The sequence below is a fragment of the Hipposideros armiger genome, unplaced genomic scaffold (genome assembly GCF_001890085.2).
Source record: "Hipposideros armiger isolate ML-2016 unplaced genomic scaffold, ASM189008v1 scaffold_147, whole genome shotgun sequence".
NCBI lineage: Eukaryota > Metazoa > Chordata > Mammalia > Chiroptera > Hipposideridae > Hipposideros > Hipposideros armiger.
This window is the reverse complement of record NW_017731497.1, coordinates 2,760,792-2,782,784: the sequence shown is the minus strand read 5'-3', so window position 1 is coordinate 2,782,784 and position 21,993 is coordinate 2,760,792. Positions and strand designations below refer to the sequence as shown.

At 39.4% G+C, this 21,993-nt stretch overlaps 1 protein-coding gene across 1 annotated transcript in view; it reads right to left on the bottom strand.

Moving 5' to 3' along the window:
* The window catches only part of RAB8B (RAB8B, member RAS oncogene family), a 65,546-nt gene that overhangs the window by 24,648 nt on the left and 18,905 nt on the right, over nucleotides 1-21,993 (bottom strand). The window lies entirely within an intron of this gene.

Sequence of the window (21,993 nt, the reverse complement as noted above, 5' to 3'; positions counted from 1 at the left end):
AAGAACAACAACAAAAGAGAAGTATTTAAAAACAAAACAAAACAGCATGGTATTGGCATAAAAACAAACACATAGATCAATGGAACAGAATAGAGGGCCCAGAAATGACCTATATGGTCATTTAATCTACGACAATGGAAGCAAGAATTTACATTGGGGTAAAGATAGTCTATTTGATAAATGGTGCTGGGAAATCTGGGCAGATACATGCAAAAAAATGAAGCTGGACCACCTCCTTATGCCATATACAAGAATAAATTCAAAATGGATTAAAGACTTAAATGTAAGACCCGAAACCATAAAACTCCTAGAAGAAAATATAGGAAGTAAATTCACAGACATTGCCCTTAGTAATATTTTCACTAATATATCCCCATGGGCAAGGGAAGTTAAGAGAAAAAATAAACTTATGAGATTACATCAAACTAAAAAGTTTTTTCACAGCAAGAAAACAAAAAGGCATCCTACTGAATGGGAGAAGATATTTGCCAATGATACATCTGATAAGGGGTTAATATCCAAAATTTATAAAAAACGCATTCAACTCAACACCAAAAAAACAAACAACTCAATTTAAAAATGGGCAGAAGACACGAAGAGGCATTTTTCTTAAGAGGACATACAGATGGCCAACAGACATATGAAAAAATGCTCAACCTCACTAATCATTAGAGAAATGCAAATGAAAACCATAATGAGATACTACCTCATTCCAGTCAGAATGGCTATCATCAATAAATCGACAAACAAGTGCTGGTGAGGATGTGGAGAAAAGGGAACCCTGGTGCACTGTTGGTGGGATTGCAGATTGGTGCAGCCACTATGGAAATCAGTATGGAGGTATCTCAAAAAACTAAAAATGGAACTACCTTATGAACCAGCAATTCCACTCTTAGTCATCTATTCAGAGAAATCCAAAACGCTAGTTTGAAAAAATATATACACCCCTATGTTTATTGCAGAGCTACTCAAAATAGCCAAGACATGGAAACAACCAAAATGCCCATCGGTAGATGACTGGATTAAGAAACTGTGGTACATTTATACAATGGAGTATTACTTGGCCATAAAGAAAGAGGAAATCTTACTATTTGCAATGATATGGATGGACCTAGAGAACATTATACTAAGTGAAATAAGTCAGACGGAGAAAGACAAGTACCATATGATCTCACTTATATGTGGAATCTACAGAATAGAATAAATGAGCAAGCTAGTCAGAAAAAATATGATATTTTGGAGAAAAATTTGTAATAGTAGAAATAAAGTTAAGACTATTACTTAGATTGAAAGAGAGGAGCTTAAGGCATTGTTCTTTTGCAAATAAATACATATTCTATAAGTTCATAAAAGCATATTTTCACCAAGTACCAATCTGGTGGCATATATTTAGAACCATTTAATTTTTGTTTCATTTATATTCAAATTTACAATGTTTCCTTATGTGAAAATTAGAAAGTCTAAAGTGTAGGAGGAAAATCATTTTAAAAGGTAAGTTTAGAAGACATTTTAACAACAGTTTGAAATGATCGCTGGCAGCCAAATGTTAGTTTTGTCAAATCCAACATAGGACAAGGGGGATATTTATTAAGTGGACTAACAAGTGGTCTATGAATATAATTTGCCCTTAAAAAGGACAACTGACTTTAAAAAAGAAGATAGACTAGAATTTTTCAGATTTCTTTGGTTCTTCTATTCTGTGAACAGGAAGTGATAAGCTAAACCCCATTTATGGTGTAAATCAACAGTGACACACATGACCACTTCCTGCTGAAAAAGCCACACATCTTTACACTGTTGTATAATTTCCTACTTGTTACTGAATTAGACTCAATTCTTGGCATTCTTCACTAGACAGTTGTACCCATAAAATCTAATCATCCCAACAAAAGATAACAAACTCATAAATGAATTCTACAATTAGGAAGGATGTACCAATTTTTCTTTGAGCTACTGAGCTATAAACATGCATGACAGATACAAAAACAGTACAGTTAAGAATAGTTTTAAGTAATATCTATATTTGAGAGTCGCAAGGGCTTATAGATTCATATATAAAGATCTAATTAACCCTTTAAATGTATTGGGGAAATAAAAGGGCAAAATAACAAATCACCATATATCAAATAATAACTACTAAAATAGAACTATGTATTGAATCACAGATTAAAGGTTCCTCAATGCTAGACCTACCAAAATGTCAAGAGAGAAAACTAGAAATAGTAAAGTGTAATAATAGCTACAATTAGGGAAGGATTGAGAATTGTAAGCCTGATGAAAGAGCCCACAGAGATGACCCAGCATTCTGCTCACCATTTGAGAATGGCCAAATGAATGCATGACAAGTCTCTTTTGCAAATCTTGCACTTTCAAAAGGAAATGTGTTTTAAGTGTTACTCAATCTGGAAGTAGCAATGTGCTCGAAGTTGTTAAAATGAGGATTTTAGAGTTCTCAATGAGTAGATGTTTCTACCTGCAATAAAATCTTTCATAAATAGGCTAATTTATGACCTACATTTTCTTGAATAAAAGTTCAGAATGCCCCTGAGATTTCCATCCCTTTCCCTTTATTAATTCATGAGCAGTTCAAGAATCAAACTGCTCCTAAATGAAGCCAGTTGCATCTGCTTGGTTCCATCTACCGTTTCCGAGAAAGCGTACCTTTATAGCAGGCAAGCTCGTCCAGTATGAGTCACTACCCCTCTTTCCTAAACCTGGAATTTCTTTGTTTGCCCTTTGACAACTCAAGGTCAGTTCTGTTTCATTTAAGGGTGAAAGGAATATTGTAGTTATTCAAAAGATGAAGATAAAAAAGCAAATCCCTGGTTTTGCATACTATTGCTATGGGAAAACCATACTGCCAAATCACTAGAATTATCACTGGAAAAAATTACAACTACATTCCAATGATGTTGCACCAAAAAGGCAGTGAAACTTATCCCTTAGATCTTTCCAAGTATTGACCATGTATCATATTTTCCATTCATTTGGAGGTAAGTGAAAGCTAAAAAGAAAAAAATGATAAACAGAACTAAGTAACAACACTACATGGTACAACTAAAAACAAATAAATTCTTAAAAGAGGAAAAAAAAAAGATTGTAACCAATGTAATGTATCAGTCAGCAACTAGGGCTGAAATAAACTTTAGCTACAATTTTATTATCTTCCAGGGAAATTCCCAAATCATTTAAGAAAGAGTTCAGCTTATATTGGTGTAAAATGTAAAATTTAGTAATTCTCCTTACCCAGTTAATACAAATCAACTTTTTTTTTTAGGGCGGGGTGTCTGTACCAGATTACTGAAGGCTGAAGCGAAGAATCATCTAGTCACACTCTCCTGCAATGCCCACCTCACCTCTTCCCATCCTCTTCTCCCACTGACTTTTCTCTAGCTAAAAGGAAAGCGATCAAGAGAGATTATAAAAGAAACAAACATAACTGCAAACACAGCGCTATGAATCTAGTTAGCAAAAAAGCCTTTTCTTGATCAAAACCAACATCAATGCCACAAAAGTATAGTCAAATTAAGCAGCACTTAAGAGCTCACTGCAGTGACAGATGGATAATTATAATAAGCTACTGCTAATGAGTAGGGTTAACACAAACAGATTGAGTATACACAAGTAAAAGGATGAGACCAAAAAATCAACAAAAATGGTACAAAATATAGTTTCTTCCCAATCAAAAATGAAAAACTTCTGATGATTATATCACCCTGATTTGTAAACACAACCCCATATAAAACAAAAGTTTAAGGCTGACAACATTCTATAACCTTCATGTATATAATTAACATTTCCATGAGCTAATTATGTGTTTCTCATATATATAGCCATTCGTCTCTAAATACTTGAGACATTTTTCTCACTTTACAGGGCGATAAAAGATTCTGCCACCTACTACTTCCCTTGGCTTGGCTTTTAAAACAGAATACAATGTTACAACTGGACTGGGAAACCCAAGACATTCTCTAACCTTTACTTCAGATGTGGTGGGACTAATGAAGAGCTGGAACATGTCATCTTTTTGTCTCCATTGTTCCCCAGCTAATTGCCACTTTAAACTTCAAATACACAAAGTGTGAATAATAATTATATTCAAAGCATAAAATGAGTGGGTTGTCAAAGTACACTACCAAGGACTTCACATTTGATCATTATTCTCCCTGCTTCTAAATCCCAGTGTTTGGGTGGGGGTGGGGGAGGCGCCTAAACAATATTGATGAGACTTTTTTAAAAAGCTATCCTGGTATTTTAATGGCTTGGAAAATCATCCAGTACCACATAAAATAATTTCTCTAATATTGACCAAAAAATTATTTCAAATGATATTTTATCAGCTTGTTTTTATAAAACCAATTCCAAAGTAAAACATCCTATTCAAGGCCCCCCACCCACCCCTAATAACTAAGAAAGAGGCAGCAAGAAACTCACTGCAGTTCCCAATGACAGGCCCTCAGTCTTGGATAGAATTATTCACGTTATGTTTCCCCCACCCGCTTCTTTCAAGATAGACAGTTCTTTCTAAATCCCGGAGAAGCCTGTCTTTCTCAGGGAAGTTTTTCAAAGTTACAAATACAAAATATGTTTTTTAAATAGGTCATAATCAGGCAGTTGCCCCAGCTGACAGGCATGTAAGATACAAAACAGTCATCTGGAAGTCTCTAGCCTGACCCTGTATCCTGGAGGGCAATGACCCTTAGTTCCTCAACAGAATGCCTGGGAATGAGTGACCAAGCTAAGTCTTGTCTTAAACAGGTACAGACACACTTCCTTGAAAATACCATCCCTCCCACATTCCTTCCCCTTACTTAAAAATGTGAGAGTAGCCACTGAAAGCCTTTGCGTCTTTTTCATCATGAAGGATTATTTGAAGCTATTAAAAGTAATCCTTGATCATAATCATGATTATACAGAAACTTGGAAAGTATTTATGTTATAATGTTATAAAAGTTACAAAATATAAAATGTACTATGTAACTATGTAGAAAAAGTGTATATGGAAAGCATGATGTAAAACAGTAAAGTAATTAGGTGTGCAAGCTACTGTGAGATGATTTTCAAAATGACGAACTTCAAATTTTCATCCTCTTCCTTTATCTTTGCATTAAGCAATTTGGAAGAAAATATTACACATGCTATGGTTGAAATAGTACTCACTATGACCATACTTCAAATTCTGGATTAAAGAAGCTTTGGGGGGCTGCTCTCGCAAAATCCTACCACTTAATATAATGCTGTTTCTAGGGGGGCGGGGGGGAGTATAAAAAAGTGCACCAAACAACCAATTCACACACGCCATCTGAAAGGGCCCATGTTAACTGAAGACTGAAGCCATTATTTACCAAACGGCTCAGATAAATTTGTCCCTCTTTCTTTAATTCCTACAGTTCCAGTTTATTTGCTGTCACCTGCAAGAGAAGGCGCAGGAAGAAAAAGAAAGGGATAAAGAAATGTGAGCTTGCTTTCACGTGATGTGTCTTTGTGGCATCTGTAGAAACAAACCCAGGAAGAAAGGCATCATTTGCAAATTTCGTTTTTCCATGTTATCCCTGTCCCTAATTAACACAGATAATTCTGAGTTTGCCATGCTATAATTTATTAATCATATTCAATTAATCTAATCAGTTGTAAAACAGGAGAGGGCAACAGTGCAAGCTTTAATAAAGTCAGCTCATTAGACTTTAGAAGCTGCTTAGCCAGGGATCACAATGAATTCCCACACACCCAAAAGGCAAAAGTGGCCTTGGTGAATAATTTGCTTTGTCTATTTTTAACTCATATTTCTATTCATAAGGCCTTATACTACAATATGGATTAGAAAAAAAAGAAACAGCAGGTATATACAGATTAGTTTAAAAGTAAACTCAGGGAAACAGAGGGGAAAGACTTCCGGACTCTTGGGTATATGTAGGGGGTAGATGGAGCCAGTGTTGCCACATGTAAACAACTGAGAAAAAACTAAACAAAACAAACAACTCTCAAGTTGAAAAATTTACCTCTGCAATTGAAAAGGTAGTGTTTTACAACGTTAAATTCATCTACCCCGTTTTTGACTGATCCGAAAGTACACCGACAGCACCCTAACTGTAGCCCTCAGTTACTAATGTGAAAAACAAAAACAGAACTAGCCACTCACATGATCATTTTACAGACACACTGTCATTTCAAGGATGTCCTCAGGCAAGCTTGGGGCAGAATTTCTACATCTGGTGGTCACAATGTTATGCTTCCAGTTTGGGCAGCTAGTCATTAGGTCAGGAAATGCATACGACAGTGATACAAAGTTAAGAAACATGATACACAATGACTGTGTGTTTTTAACCCCAAATGGTCTGTCAGCAGAATGAGAGAGAGGGTGAAGGGAAATGTCACTGGCCATTTGGGAACAGAAGAGATCACAACCATTGGACTGCTGTTCTTTGCATGAATTTCTGAAAGTGAGAAAAAAGCAGAAAAAAATTGCACATTCAGAAAAAGCTGATATTTAATCTACTTCAGATGAGACTTTGCAGGCCTCAAGGTTGAAGTCTATGCTTGGAGATCATGATGCTGAAAGCAGAGAAGTGGCCGACTTGTTCCCTTTTGGACTTTGCAACCAATTCTTCAGCTTATGTGTGAGTATCATCCATTACTCAAATTACGGAACAGAAACAGGCCATACAAAAGCTGTGATGAAGTTTCAACCACATATGAAAGACATAACAAGGTTTAGCTTAATCAAATGTAGGTGATACTTAATGAAAATCAAGTTGACTAATTAAAGGACAACTGTTAATATTTAATTTGACAAGAAGTACTGAGCCCAACATGAGCCTGACACTGTGGTAGGGACTGAGGAATACAAGGAAGAAAAGTTATGGGCCTCAGGGAGCTCCTACGCTAGCAGTCACTAAAATGTCATAACGTGAAAATCCTACACCACACTTGAACCATTTGTTAAAGATACTATTGTGAGGCCTGCTCTTCCGGGGCAAGAACTAACAGATGATGAATCAACAGAAAACAAGATTTCCTAAGATACGAAACTGCCTGCTTTAATTCTGTCATTCCCACAGCAAGCATGTAATTATCTCCCCAAAGGCTAAGAGGAAACAAGTGGCATTTGTCTATCACAAATAGCAAAATGGTAACAGTGGTTTTTGACTGTTGTTTAGAAACCAATTTGGCTTAAGATTTAAGATAGTTCCAAAAAAAAAAAAAAGTACTCACTATAGCATCACCTTCAAATTACCTCCCAGCACTCCAGTATATAAACTATAGTCTTGGTCAAGTTTGAAATTCTCTCTGAACTCTAAGTGCTTTGATGACTAGCTGAAAATTAAAAATGGGCAAACATCATGTTTACAAAGAATGGTCATATTAAAAATTCCAACAGCTCTGAGTTATTATTAGCAAAGGCTGAGGAGCATAGCATGCCTCGGGCTAAGCTAGAGATGCTTGAGTCCCAGGCTCCAAAGTCCTTTGTCTGATAGACACGATGAAATTCTATTAAAGAGCTAGCATTTATGATGTACCTACTCTGTGCCAGGTATAACCCTAGGAAGCAGCCATCATTATTATGCTATCCCCCATTTCACCAGTAAAGAACCTGAGGCTCCAAGAGGCTAAGTAACCTGTCCGAGAAGACACCTGGTAAAGGGAGGAGCTGGCGTATGTCTACCTAGCTCCCTTCACTGGGCTCTATACACTATGCTGAGGAGGAGAATTCTGTGACTCAAGGGGCACTCACGCGGGAATCTCCTTTCAGAGTCCTCCCTGGAGGTACTAACTCAGATTACAAAGGATTTGTAAGGAACCAGTTTCAAACAGAGCACAGAAAGCTGAACCTAGCTCTAGGTCATCACTAGATCACAAAAGGAGAACAGGTCCACTCTGGGTGGACCTGAATATTAGGTATTAGTTCTTTGAGACCTCTGAATATAGCCATCCCATAAAAAATTCTTATTCTAGATTAACCTGAAATAGATCTAATCATCTTGGCATCTTTCAAACTGGAAAAGACTCCATCACTGTAAGTCTGTTTTGAACCAAAGTAAATCTCTCCCCCAGGGCAAGGCCCACAATTAGGGGAGTTCAGGTGAAGGGGCAAGAGGCTCTTAAGGCTGGAATCCATCCCGTTAGCCTGCACGACTGTGATGGTGACACTCAATGCTGCCCCAGGGAACACGCTCTTGGTTCTATAGGAAAGCTAGGAAGGACCACAAAAGTTTGGGATACGCAGGGTATTAGCACTGGTCAAATGTACTTCTTGGCCATTTGGAGGATACCTTTTAAATCAATTTCTCCTAACATGAGATGAATGCTTTATATAACTTTTCTCTAATTATAGTTGCATCTTCCAATTGTGAGTTTATAATGAGAAAGAAACTATATTGGAAATGACTACAAATGCTCATAAAATATGAAAACATGATCAGCGGGTAGACCGGTCTGTGACATCACTGGGGCTTCAAACCCAGTGCTCTTTTCACTTCATCACACTGCATTATCACATGTTTTGTGAGATAATAAAATAGGTGGTTTTCTACCATTTCTGAGGCTGCACCATAGGAAAAAACAACATAAAAGACAAAGAAAAACTCCTTTTCTAGAACAATGTACCAGTCAGGGTCTAATCAGGAAAAAGATACCACTTCTAGAATTTACAACAGAAGGAATTTAATACAGGGAACTGGTTGCATGGCCGTGAAGTTGCTGAGAGCCAAACAGGAGACAGTAAAAGGTTTAGCAATAGCAGGAAGCCACTACCACCCCTAAGCCTGAGAGACAAGAGAAGTCTAGAGATGGTGTTATTGGAGCTGACGGCCTCGAGTTACCTGACATGAGAGTGGAAACATGGTGGGCCTGTTCAGAGGGAGCTGGAGCCCCAGAGAAGCCACCAAGGCATGAAGGAGAGGGGAAAATACCCTGCTGTCTCCCTTTCTCTTCCTCTCCAATCTCCTGCCAGTATCTCTGATTGGCTGAACCCAGTCTGCAGCCACCTGACCCCAGGAGTCCTAGGCAGGGGCAGAGGTAGGAGTGGATCTGAGGGAAAACGGACTAAAGACATGATTCAACTTTATAGGCAAGAATTAAATGTGTGTTACTGTTGTACGCCACTGAGACCGTGGGGCTGTGTAACAGCAAAAGCTGACTGACAGATACTGCCACAAACATCAAGTAGGTAAATAAATAAGCAGACAAAAAAAATCCAATAAATGGAGAATCCAATGTGAAATTATATACATATATATATATATATATATATATTTTTTTAAGATTTTATTGGGGAATTGGGGGAGGGGAACAGTATTGGGAAATCAGGGAAGGAGAAGACAAGTTGCTGTCCTTCTGTTCTTCAGTCTAGTTGTGGAGGACGTCGCTTCACTGGCCCATGCTGGCACCATCATTGCTCTCTTCCCGGGCGAGGCAGTCGCTCGCCGGCCACTGGACGGCCGCTCACAGCGGCTCATGGCAGCTCTCGCTGGCTGCTGGCCGCTCACAATAGCTCACGGCAGCCCACTGCAGCCCCGCTGCAGCCTACGCCATCGCCGGCGACTCACAGCAGCCCAGCTCCAGGTTGAGCTGTTGTTTACCATCTTAGCTGTAGAGTGCAGCGCACTGGCCCTTATGTGGGATCTGAATAGGGGCCCTGCTGCTCAGAGCTGGCATCCCAAGCCAACTCTTAACCAACACGGCTGGCCCCCAAGCCAACTCTTAACCAACTGAGTCACTTGGCCGGCCCGAAATAATATTAATAATTATTTTCAATCATAATTTTGAGGAAAACATTTCCACCATTAATTTGTAAGCATCTGTAGAGATCCCCAGCCATGCCCTGGTCCTGAAGGAACAGCACATTCGCGAACCTGTCTAGGAATTCGCAGGATCCCCAGCTGGAGGTGGAGAGTAGCCCTGGCTATGACTATCTTGCAGTTTCATAATCAACTGGGCAGTTCAGGACAGGGTGACCTGGTGAACTGGGAGTGTCATATGCTGGCAAGTCAGAAGCCAGGCCTTCCAAAAAGGAAGTCTGTCACTGAGTCAGCTATGTTGCAAAGCCCCAAGCCAGAGCAGTATCGATACAGCTCAAGGGTGGACAACATGGACCTAGAGGGTATCATGCTAAGTGAAATAAGTCAGACAGAAAGACAAATATCATATGATCTCACTTGTATGTGGAGCCTAAAGAACAAAAGAAACGTGAGCAAACAAAACAGAAACTCATAGATACAAACTGATGGTTGCCAGAGGGGAGGGGTCTGGTGAGCTAGGTGAAAAAGGGAGGAGATTAAGAAATACAAATTTGCGGTTACAAAATAGTCATAGCAGTGTAAAGTACAACACAGAGAATATAGCCAGCAATGTTGCAACAACTATGTATAGTGCCAGGTGGGTACCAGACTAATGGGGGGGGGGGTCACTGCAGAAATATATAAATGTCTAACCACCAGGCTGTACACCTGAAACTAATATAAAACAATACTGAATGTCAACTGTAATTGAAAAAAATAAATAATAAAAAAACATATGGCTCAAGGGTAGCCACTGACATGGTGACTCCAAGCTTTGTGCTTATGACACTCCCATCGCAGTGCTCGCAGCACAGCCTCATCAGTTATGTATAATCCCGCCTTCGTCTCAAAGTAGACTGGAAGCACCTTCAGGATGTGGGGTACCTTTTTAGCTTATGGAACTCTACAATTACCTACCTTAAAATATAGGGCCCCACCCAACATATGCAACCCTACTTTGCACAGGTCCTCAGTACATACCCTCAGAAAGGCCTCCTTTATGTTCCACTCCAATATTCCCATGTCTAAGCATCTTTCAGGATACCCCCCCTCTCCATCCTTCCCATTAAAATCCTGACAATGGTTCAAGACTCAGTAACTCTACTTCCTCTGTCCTCCAATATTCCAGGGAGCCAACTCTGCTCACTCTCTACCCTCAATTCCTACAGAATTTAGAGTAAACAGCATTAGATATGGCATCTAATTATTCTTGCTTCATATAAGTTTTGCCTTCCCACTTAGACTTCAGGCAGAGAATCCAGCACAGCGTACAGCTGACTGCATAGGTGCTCAGTAAATGTGTAAAGGGATGAAGGAAAGACAAGCCCTTGAGAAGTAGGAGCCTCATCTTTTAATTACAACACTTCTTTTGGAACCTCTCTCCTGTTTGCCAAGCACATAACAGGTACTCAATAAACACTTGACATTGATTAATTCCTTCAGAATACAATCAGATTCATGTATCTCTAAACTGATCCTACTGCAATGATCCATCTTAATGACTGACAGATTAAGTTACATATTTGGATAACTTTAGGTGATAAATGCAACAACATTAAAAAAATACAAATACTAAAATATTTAAATTATTGAGAAAAGATCAAATCATAAAACACAGTATTAAGCACACATAAAATGGATGTCATTTTAGAATGAAGAGACAACCAGTGCAGTCTCTATTGTAGAGACATGGAATTGAGTTAAAGGTTCAGTTACCACTGTCTTAAATCTAATCCTCAAAAAATCACGTTAATTTAGACAGGCTTAGGAGTCTGGGTGATTTTTTAAAATCCACATACAATGAAATAAATACTAATTCTGTAGTTATATTAGAAGGGTCAATATAAGTGTTATCGCAGGGGGAGAAATTGGATATTTCATGTTGGCTAGAGAGTTTTACTTTCTTCAGAAATCATAATTTTCTTAAAACTTTGGCAGCAATCACAAAACCGTATGTTGCAGATGTTTCTGCTGTGTGGAAATTTCTGCTATTGCTCCAACAACTAGAATGGCTTCCAGGGTCCACTCAGAGAAAAAGCAAAAAACCAAAAAAGGAGATACAATAGGCTCATTACCCTGAAGACCCTAACAAAAATGTAGCAAGTCAAACCAGCAGCCAATGCCCTCCATCAATAAAGGCTTGACAGTTAAAAGGTTCAGTTTTCTTTCATGAAAAAAAAAGGGATTTGTCCAATTAAATACAGCCACCATAGAACAGGTTTAAAAAAAATTTTTTTTTAAGTCTTCAGCAGAAAATCCAGCCACAGGAGTTGCTTTCTAGCATTTTTGACCCATATTTAAGAAATACTTTTTATATCACAGCACATTACATATATATATATATATATATATATATATATATATATATATATATATATAAACAGAAACAAAAGTTTCAAAAAATAGCACTTGACCCTTACTCCTTGTTATTTTTGTATATGCAATGGATTTTGTACTTTCCTTTCTATTCTCTTAGGCTCTGGTCTAGTCTCCTCCTCTCCAAAAAAAAAAACCAAGTTGGTCTGGACACACTAAATTGAGTTCATGACCCAATAATGGGTTGCAACCCACACTGAAAAACCTTGGCCTAAAAAACATTCTGGAAGTCAACCAAAGGTCATATATTAATACTATTTATTTCTTTTTTAAAAATCCAGTGCTGATAAAGAAAGGCCACTCCACCTTCACCACTTTTTAATGAGAGAGGAAAAAATGACAACTTTACAGCCTTGTATATAGTAAGCACTAAAATGTCTGTTAAATTTAAGAAGCCATTAAAAAGTGTGTGTGTGTGTGTGTGTGTGTGTGTGTGTGTGTGTGTGCGCGCGCATGCGCATGTGTGTGTTTCTGTTTTGTGCAAAGAAACAGAAAAGTACAGGGGTGCTAAGACTTAAAGGAGAAAAAGGAGAATTCCAATAATGGAAATACTGCCTGGGTAACATGCCCAATTTTGTGATCATGACATTGCCAGAGGTTCTGCTCCCTCATTACCTGAGATGCTTTGATCCATGCCCCGGCTAAGAAGCAAAAGAGAAAAAGGCCCATCACAAAAGGACAGAAGAGTTCAACATGGTTTGTTAACTGAACTTATTTCAAATGAATGAAATGGGACTATACCCTTTAAATGAGGAAATAATTGCCTGCAAAATCAAGGACTCTCGTTTAAATCAGTCCAGAATGGTTAGGGCACAGGTTGGCCTAAAGAACAAAATGTAGCCAAATGAAGTGAACATCAGATTCAATAACCTGTATAATGGAATCAAATAATATCCTTCAAGATACTCTTCTGAGACCCCTCACCCTGCTCAACATATGACGCTGACGGCTATAATGGGATAGGTTATCATTAATAAAAATAGCTATCTATCACTTCTCAAGAGCCCACTTAGTGCCAAGCACTGTGGTAAGTGCTTAATAATCTACTCTCAGTACAAGCCTATATGGGGGCTATTACCCCTGTTTTACACAACAGGAAACTGAGGTTCAGATGGAGGATGGCAAAAGTCTAAATCAGAGATTGGAGGAAGGATGGGTATTAGAGAGGAAGGGCCCTGGGGCTGAATTATGCAGACATCAGTCTTCAACTTCCAGATACTCTGGGGCCCAGCTGGTGCTTTGAAACAAACATGGTATTGAGTCACCAAGAACAACAGAAGGTAGCTGCCGTGCCCAGAATGGGGAAGGGGCTCAGACTCCTGTACAGACTGCAGACGCTTGACTCTAACATAATGAGGTGGAAGGTATGAAGACATAAGAGCTCTAGATACCCTATCGATTTTAATAAACAAGAAAAAATATATAAATACTATATAGTAATCCATAGAAAATATTTTTCATTAAAAAAAAAACCACAACACCATATGCAGTTTTTACAGAAACGTGAACTTTCAAAAGCAGAAAACTCACATCTCAAGGGTTACATAAGAGAAACGAACTGCTGCTGAAATTGGAGGCAGGGGATCCCGCCCTGGTCACAGCCATTGTCAGAGGCACAAGCTATGTGAACTGTTAGAAACTGAGCACACCCATTTCCAAGGAATTCAACACCACTGCAAAATTCTTTCTTAAACTGAAATTAAGCTCCTCAAAACTGCATGAGAGAGACCCTTTACCTCCCCCACTGTAATACCCGGAAAGGAATGACCCATTTGGATTCTTAAGCACTGGAAAGGTCTACATTTTACAAAGTTGGCGGAGAGAAGCAAGCCACTTTCGTTTTGTTCTTCAGAGCACATATGAGAGCTGGGAACAAATGGAAAATGTAGAACGCTATTTGGAAGGCAGAGTTTACCCATTTTCAGTTTCCATGCTCATAAATAAAAGCAGTTGGAAAGAACTCATGTAAAAATTCCCCTTAACCAGAGGAAGACATTTGTTTAGTGCTTATATTACAATCTAAATTTACAACTTAAGCTTTTCTCATTATTTTGAAAATGAAAGCTGCATCATTGGTAGTCATAAATGCACAGCCTACTGCATTTAAAACAAGCACACATTATAGTTTTAAGTATAAGCAGAATGGCTAAATGAACAAGACATTCTTTAGACAACTACAGTGGTGTTTCTGGGCAGTTGGCCCTATTTGGAGGACCATGATTTACTAATAAGCACCAATCCAATGACCTAAGTCATATTATAATTGCTCTCCTACCATAACCTCTGGCTCCCTTCCCACATGCCACTTCCATACACACCCGCCTGTTCTTTTGTTTGTTTTTTGTTTTTGTGAAATAGTGCCCAGAAGACATTTATCCTCATCAGATTTTATTTGAAGAAATGAGTCAGAAAGCAATTATCTAGTATAACTTAGCTACAATCTCAGGTACCAGCTAGGAAGCAGAAAAATGAAAATTAATCTGTGTACCGGTTGAAATTGTCCCTAGTTGTGAAAAGAGGTTTGTCAGAATCTAGAGTTGCCTTTTGATTCCAAAGGGAAGGAGAGGAAGAAAAAGGAAGAGAGGAAGAGGGAGGGAGGGAGGGAGGAAAGGAAGAGGGAGGAAGACTTAAGACACTAAAACGTGCCTTAGGTTTCTGTCAAAGCCTTATAAAAACCTAACACAAGCCTCACAGTTAACCACTGACAGTGGCATGTGCTTTTAATTATATTCTGAAAATGGGCAAGCAAGCAAAGCAAAATTGTATCATGTTCTCATTTACATGTATCACTCCCTCACTATGGGAATATATAATCACATACAGACATCTGGAGCCCATTGCATATGAAGACGGGCCTTTCAAGATCAAGTTTAAGAGTTCCAGTGTTTTTCTTTCTATTCATACACCAATGGTGAGACAATTCACTAGGGCTGTTTTAGTGACTAGGAAACATGTGGGGAAGTCCAGAGGCTATCTCCTCACCATATATGAAAATTGTACAATAATTTCCCCAGTCCCCCACCCTCCTTCCGACAGTACAGTGCAGAGGTGACATTTCCTTTCCCCTTTCTGTTTATAAGAATCACTTTGTACTTCATAACACTTTTCCTTGTAAGGATTCTCTATTTTTTCCTGAGTCAAAAGTGATGCCAAATTTTCACTACCGTATCTTGACTCTTCTGATCCTCAGTCAGAATTTCCCCTCCCCTAGTCGAAAGTGACATTTTCTAGTACAAAAAATTTCCAAGCAAAATGGGGTTAGACTTGAATAAAAATGAGTCACAGCTGAACATGAACTGAAACAGAAAATGTGCTGGTGAAATCCCTCCCTTAAAAACTTTATCTCATAACCCTGGATGTTTGAAAACGATACACACAGTGACCTATGTAAAAACCTGGACATCTAGTTTTTGTCGCTGTTTATTTTTTGCTGTAAATTAGTTCAGCATGTTTTGCTTGTTATATACCAAGAATGCTTCTCCACCAACTACATCATCTCAGAAGGCAGGACCACAACGCATTGTGCTAGGAAGACAGGGCTCTGAATGATGGTCAACAACCAAGGAGGGGCTTTTCGCCATCGGGTCTGCTGGATATGAGCTGTACTGGTCAGTCAGTACGTGGCAATACTGAGGAAAATGTGGTGGTTGGCAAAAGAGCCACCCAAACCATAACTGGGTTTAACTGGGTTTAATTTTGAACTCTACCATACTCACTTTTACTTTTAACAAGATATATTTAAGGGAAGTATTTGCTGAATACAGTACCAAGAACCTTTACAAAGAACATTTCAAACCAAGGCTTTCTCTTACACATGCTTTCCCATTCAAATGGCCATCACAGTTAAGGTATAACAGGGTTAAGCAGCCTGTCAGTGAGATACAGTGACTGTGCAGAGCTTGGAGCAGAGCACAGTTACAACGTCCCAGTAAGTGAGAGTCATCTCCCAACCTCCCAACACGTAAAGGCGCAAGAATTCACTCAACTTGGCTGTCGTTTCAGGAACATCTGTGAAACATTTCCCTGTCAACTCAGTAATTTCTATACTTCTGATCTACAATGGATACTCTTATTATTTGTTCCTGTCAAAAAATAGTCAAGTTATGCCAGAGAAGCCAAGAGATTTTAATGCAAAACATATAAGCCAATGAAAGCAGAGCTGATCATTCACCTTTATTTGGGCTTTTGCAGATCAGACATGTATCTCATACAAACTTCAGACTCCTCCCCTCTTTTCCTGCTTTTATCTTTTGATATTGCAACAGCTCCAATGGGTCACTGTGTATGTAAGTGGTATCTTGTGGCAAAAGAACTTTCCTTAGGTTGAGTTAAGGCCTGGTTTTCCAGAGCTAATTAAAACCAGGCTACATAGTATTGCTAGTGTCCTGCCAGAAAATGCCTGTGTATGATGTTGGGCTTTCATTCTCTTGAAGAGACAATTCAGTTTCTACTTTTTTATTTAAATACCAGTCATTCGTAACACAAAACCAGCCTACAGTTTATAAAAGGCCCACAGCTGCCCAGCCACCATTGCCATCACTACTCACACCCTCCACCCTTTTCAGTAGAAAAGACGAGATAGGAGAGGCAGAGGCACACAATTCCTTCTCCATCCAGGGTCTTCCATGTCAGAAACCCTGCCACTCTCCCCAAGCCCAAAATGATCTCAAAGCTTCAGTGGAAAAAGGTGAAAAATGGGTCCGCCACAGGTCAGAAGCCCAAAGGTAGGAAGGTACTTTGCACCGAAGCGGGGTTTACACTAGGAGGCCTAGCTGTGGTTTCCACCTATCTCCCATCCAGGTTTTCGTTTGCACAATTCAAACTCAGGAACAAAAGATTTGGGGGGAGAGGGGAGAGGCAGACAAAACAGCAATAAAAACAAATTCTTAAAAAAAATTTTTTTAAAGAATGAAAGTGACAGGCCTGTATATTACTCAAAAGTGGCTTTCTAATAGATACAGAGAAAGCCTCTTTATCTAGATCAGGGTGCTGACAACTCAACAGAAGGCCAGAGGCAAAGAACTTGTAGCCTATCACCCAGGAGAAAAAGATTTTCAGGACCTCCTCTGTCAAAATGAAATCACTTTTCAACAAAGGTTTCACAGGAGAATGTCAAATGAAATATGTAGTTTCTCAGTTCAACCACCTCAACCACAGCAGGCCTTAATTCCACACTGAGATATCTAGAGTTGTGGGCCAAGATTATTTTCTCTTTAAAAGATAAATGAACAATCATTCTTAACATATAGTCAACAACTGTAAGTCTAATTTCAGAATCAGCAGAAAAAATTCTAAGCAAGCACCTTTTAAAAGACCCTGTTCCCCCAAAGATGAGAGCTTTATTTATTCAAATTCATCAGTATCACCCTGAAATTTCAGTTCAATGACAATTTTTTCGAGCACCAGATATGTGCCAAGTACAATGCTTGGCAATGCAAAGAATACAAAGATAAAATAAGCTTCGGTCCTAAAGAAAGTTATCACGGAAGTGGGGGGCATCGGGAAGGAAGAACATGGGAAATGCCATGCAGAAATCTAAAGTACTGCAGGGTTCAGAGTACCACTGAGGAAGGAGAAAGCACCTTCTGATGGGGTGAGGTGGCAAGGAGAAAGCTCTGACAGGGCGTCACAGAGTAACAGCCTGAGCATCAGGAAGGACAGGCAGGATGCCTACAGGCAAATACGAGCTTGTGCGTGTTCACAGAACCGTTCTTTCTGGGTACTGCAGTGATTCCTAGACTTTTAAATTCTGTGAATTAGTAGAATTTCCAGACACAAACAAAACAGGTGGTTGTGGTGGTAAGAATGAAAGAATTTAAAAGAAGAAATACACTAAGCTAGGAACTGTGTATTCCATAAATTTTGCTTGGGCAGAAAACTGGGCTAGAAATAGCCTTTTCTCCCTCAGAGAAGATAGCAAGAATTCTATTGCAAGTTTTTAAAACTTTGCAAATGATGGTAAGATAAATAATAACCACCTATTATTACCATCACTTTAGAGAAGGCATTTTAGTTCTAAAAAATGTAGGAAGCACGTCATCTCAGAAACTTAAAAATGACATTCTCTCTCATGAAAGGGCAGCTAGAAACCTTACACTGATGAGGCAGAACTATGGCCCCAGGCCGCCGGGCACACCTGGTTAGGAGTCCCTGGGTCAGAGCCTAGGACTCCTGCAAGGAGCAGGAGGAAATAGAGCTGAAGCCACATGGTAGGGAGTTTGGAATGGTAGACTGACAAAGATATACTTAATTAAGCAAAGTGAAAACTAAGACTTTTAAGAGGAGGGGTAAGGGAATAATAAAATATATAATCAGGGCTGTGCTATACAAATAATTTGATCAAAGTGTGTAGGATGAAATGAGGGGCTGGGGTGGGAGTGGGGTCCTGCCCAAGTGAGGCTGGAAGTTCAGGCCACCTAGGAGGATTCTGCAAAGACGAAATGAGAGGTGCTAAGGGCCTAAATTAGAGTGGGAGAATAGAAAGGACTTGGCAACAAATTATATGTAGGACTTAAGGAAAAGGACAGCTTCAAAGATGACTTCTAGGTTTTAAAACTAGATAATTTTAAAAAAAATGATGGTAGTGTTAACAGATATATGAAAATTCATGAAAAGGTACTAGATAAGAGGAAGAAATGAAATCATTTTAGGAGTTTGGGAAAGGCTGGGGATATAGAGACAAAAAATTGGGGAGTCACATACAGAGGGTTTACAGGCAGGCAAGCTACTTCCTTCATCACTTGGGGATTTCTGAACCCTTAGTATGTGCCAGGCACTGTACTAGGTGCTGGGATACAATGAAGAACAACAAATCTGGTACCTGTACTCATGGAGTTGCAATCTGGCAGGAGAGACAGACACTAATGCAGTAATCACAAAGATGGGTGTGATTACAAAGTACATTAGTGTGTCTCATTTCCAAAAGACAAAAAGGAAAAAATAGAGAAGATACTTAGAAAATGACTTTAACTGAAAGGCAAAATGAGACTACCAATGGAAACAGAAGGCACAGTTAGAAGTAAATCAGAGCAGACAATTCCTGGAAGCTGTGGAGGAACAAGTTTCAAGGACCAAGTACTAAACAGTGCCAAATGCTGCTAAGAGGCCTGGGGGGGACGAAGACTTGCAAAAAGGCCACTGGCCTGTCCACTAAGGAGGACATGATGACCTGGATACAATGCTGAAGCCAGCAGAGCAGGGTTTTAAGGTGTTAAAGAGCAAGGAGATGGTAGAAAAGTGCAGGTGGCAAGAATTCTCTTTTGAAAAAGTTAAACAACAAAGGAAAGGAGAGGGCAGATGGGTGACTTGAAGAAGGAGCGAATTTAAGGGGTCTCCTTATTTGAATGGGAGTGATTTCAACAGGATTGAAAGGAGAACAGAAAGGGCCGGCATAGAGAGAAAGACAAGCAGAAGATGTAAGAAAGGAGGGGGACGGCTGCCAGAGCCAGGTCCCAGGACAGTGGAAAGGTATTACATCAAGAACATCAACCAACAGGTCAGCAGCGCTGGCTCCCCGGAGAGAAGGGGACAGGAAACTGGGGCAGGTGAAAGTACCCAGAAATTAGAGACAGTAAGAGAGAATGCTGAGGAAGCTCCTGTTAGGGGGTTGTGGGGGAAACCAGGTGCAGAGGGGGGTCATTTGCTGTGATCTGAGTGAGACATGAAAACTGAACTTGAGGATCTTCCACGCCCCAGAAATGGCACTCATGCCTGGGCATAAATGAAGTTAGCAAGCGTATGATTTTCAATTACAGTTGACAGTCAATATTATTTTATATTCATTTCAGGTGCACAGCATAGTGGTTAGACATAAATTAAGAAGTGATCCCCCTGATAAGTCTAGTACCCACCCAGCACCATACATAGCTAGGCATCTGTTACTATAGATGAATACTCTGAGTAAAAGAGAAACAGGTTCATTTTATCGCTCTGACATCTAGAAATGGACCATAAGCAATAACAGGTGATAATTATACATCCTTTGAAGCTTGCGTATGTCCTAATGAATGTGATATCACTATTGCAGGAGCCCCAAATCCATTCCTCGGAAGAAAATAACATGGTGTTCATTTATTCCACAAACAGGTACTATGTGCCTGGGCATCAGATAAATGAGCTCTGAAGAGGCGCGTCATGGTTCCTGTCCTCTAGAAGGTCATGATCAGATATGCTGTCCTGAAAGCTGTTCTTCTCACCATTTTGGCACACTGCATTGCTTCAGGCGCTAACTGAACCCACCATCACAACCTCTATGTTCCACTGAAGGCAAGACTGGGCATCTGAACATTTTTAACACAATATTTTTCTGGATGCTACATAATTTGAGGAAATGGTCTGGACCGTAGCGTTCCATGGCATGGTTTTCAGTGCCATTAAACCCCAAAATGAACTCTTAAAACCACGGCAGCTTTCACAATTATAAATCAAATGTGTCACTTCCCTGCACATGTCCTTCCAACTGTGGTCAGAATAAAATTTATCTTCCTTATAGTGGCCCTCGAGGCTCTTCATGGCCTCATCCCTGTCACCTCTTGTTCTATCCGTGTGTGTGTGTGTGTGTGTGTATTTTAATGTTTAAAAACACTTTTAAACTAGTGAAAAGCATCTCACCTCACCTTCCTAGTCCACAACAAGTTCTGTACAAAACCAAACCCAATTTCAGATTTTTGCCTACCATGTACATGTAACCATCATTATGTACTAAATAGCACAAGGAAAAGTGTTAAAAGGAAGAAAATTGTGCTTTCCGCTCATACTGACAAATTTATTTCCCTAGTTCTCTTGATGAGACAGTTTAACGATTAAAAAGAAATGAATAGCATGTATAGATATTGTAAAAAATAATTAATGACTTTTTGAGATTAAAGTATCATCGTCTTGATTATTAGGTAAAGAAAAGCCTATTCACTAACTTTCAAGTTGGGTAATTTACTCCATTAAAATCTGTTATGGCGTTTCAAGATTTAATGTATTGTTCAAATTCATGTATGCAAACAAACTCATTAAAATTCAGGAGACTTCACTCAGAAACTCACTGCACTTAAAATTCAGGGCCCCAACAGAGGACTTTGAGTTGGAATATTTTAACTGAAACATTTGTCCTTTCTAGACAAGGCATTCTACACTGATTTGGTTTTGGTTTTCATTTTCACCCAAAGGAGGAATTCAAGATGCCCTGAGTCTGCAGCAGTTGGAAGGCTGTGATGAGCTTCCTCCTTCCGTTACACTGACATTCTGTGCCCGAGGTCGAGGGCTGCTCTGGACACCTACCGAAATTGGAGGCAGCCAGGGAAAATCACCTTCACTCTGGAAATAAGTTTAAAGACAAATATTTGTCGTTCTAGCTTTGTAAAACACATATGGTCCTCCACTTTAAGAATTCATTTTCTAGAAAACTGAAGCACATCCCGAAAGTAACCAAAATGTTCCTGTTCATATTTTTTATGGAACTCATTCTAACGAGTTACCTGGAAAAAAATAAAACCCTTCACAATTTATTGAGCCTGACTGAGTGCTAGGCCCTGTGCTAAATGCTTTATTACAGTACTTCATTAAACCACCTTGCAACAATCCTCATAAGAGGGACCTGGGGCCAAGGAGATTAAAGGATTTGGTGACATCACCCAGCAGGTAAGGAGTAGTACCACAGTTCACCTTGCAGCATATAGCCTCCTTAAAGATAACTCATCTTTTTTTTTTAATTGGGGAATTGGGGGATGGGAACAGCGCTGGGGAATTGGGGGAAGGGGAACAGACAAGTTGCTGTCTTTTTTTTTTCTTCAGTCTAGTTGTGGAGGACGTTGCTTCACTGGCCCAAGTTGGCACCATCATTGCGCTCTTC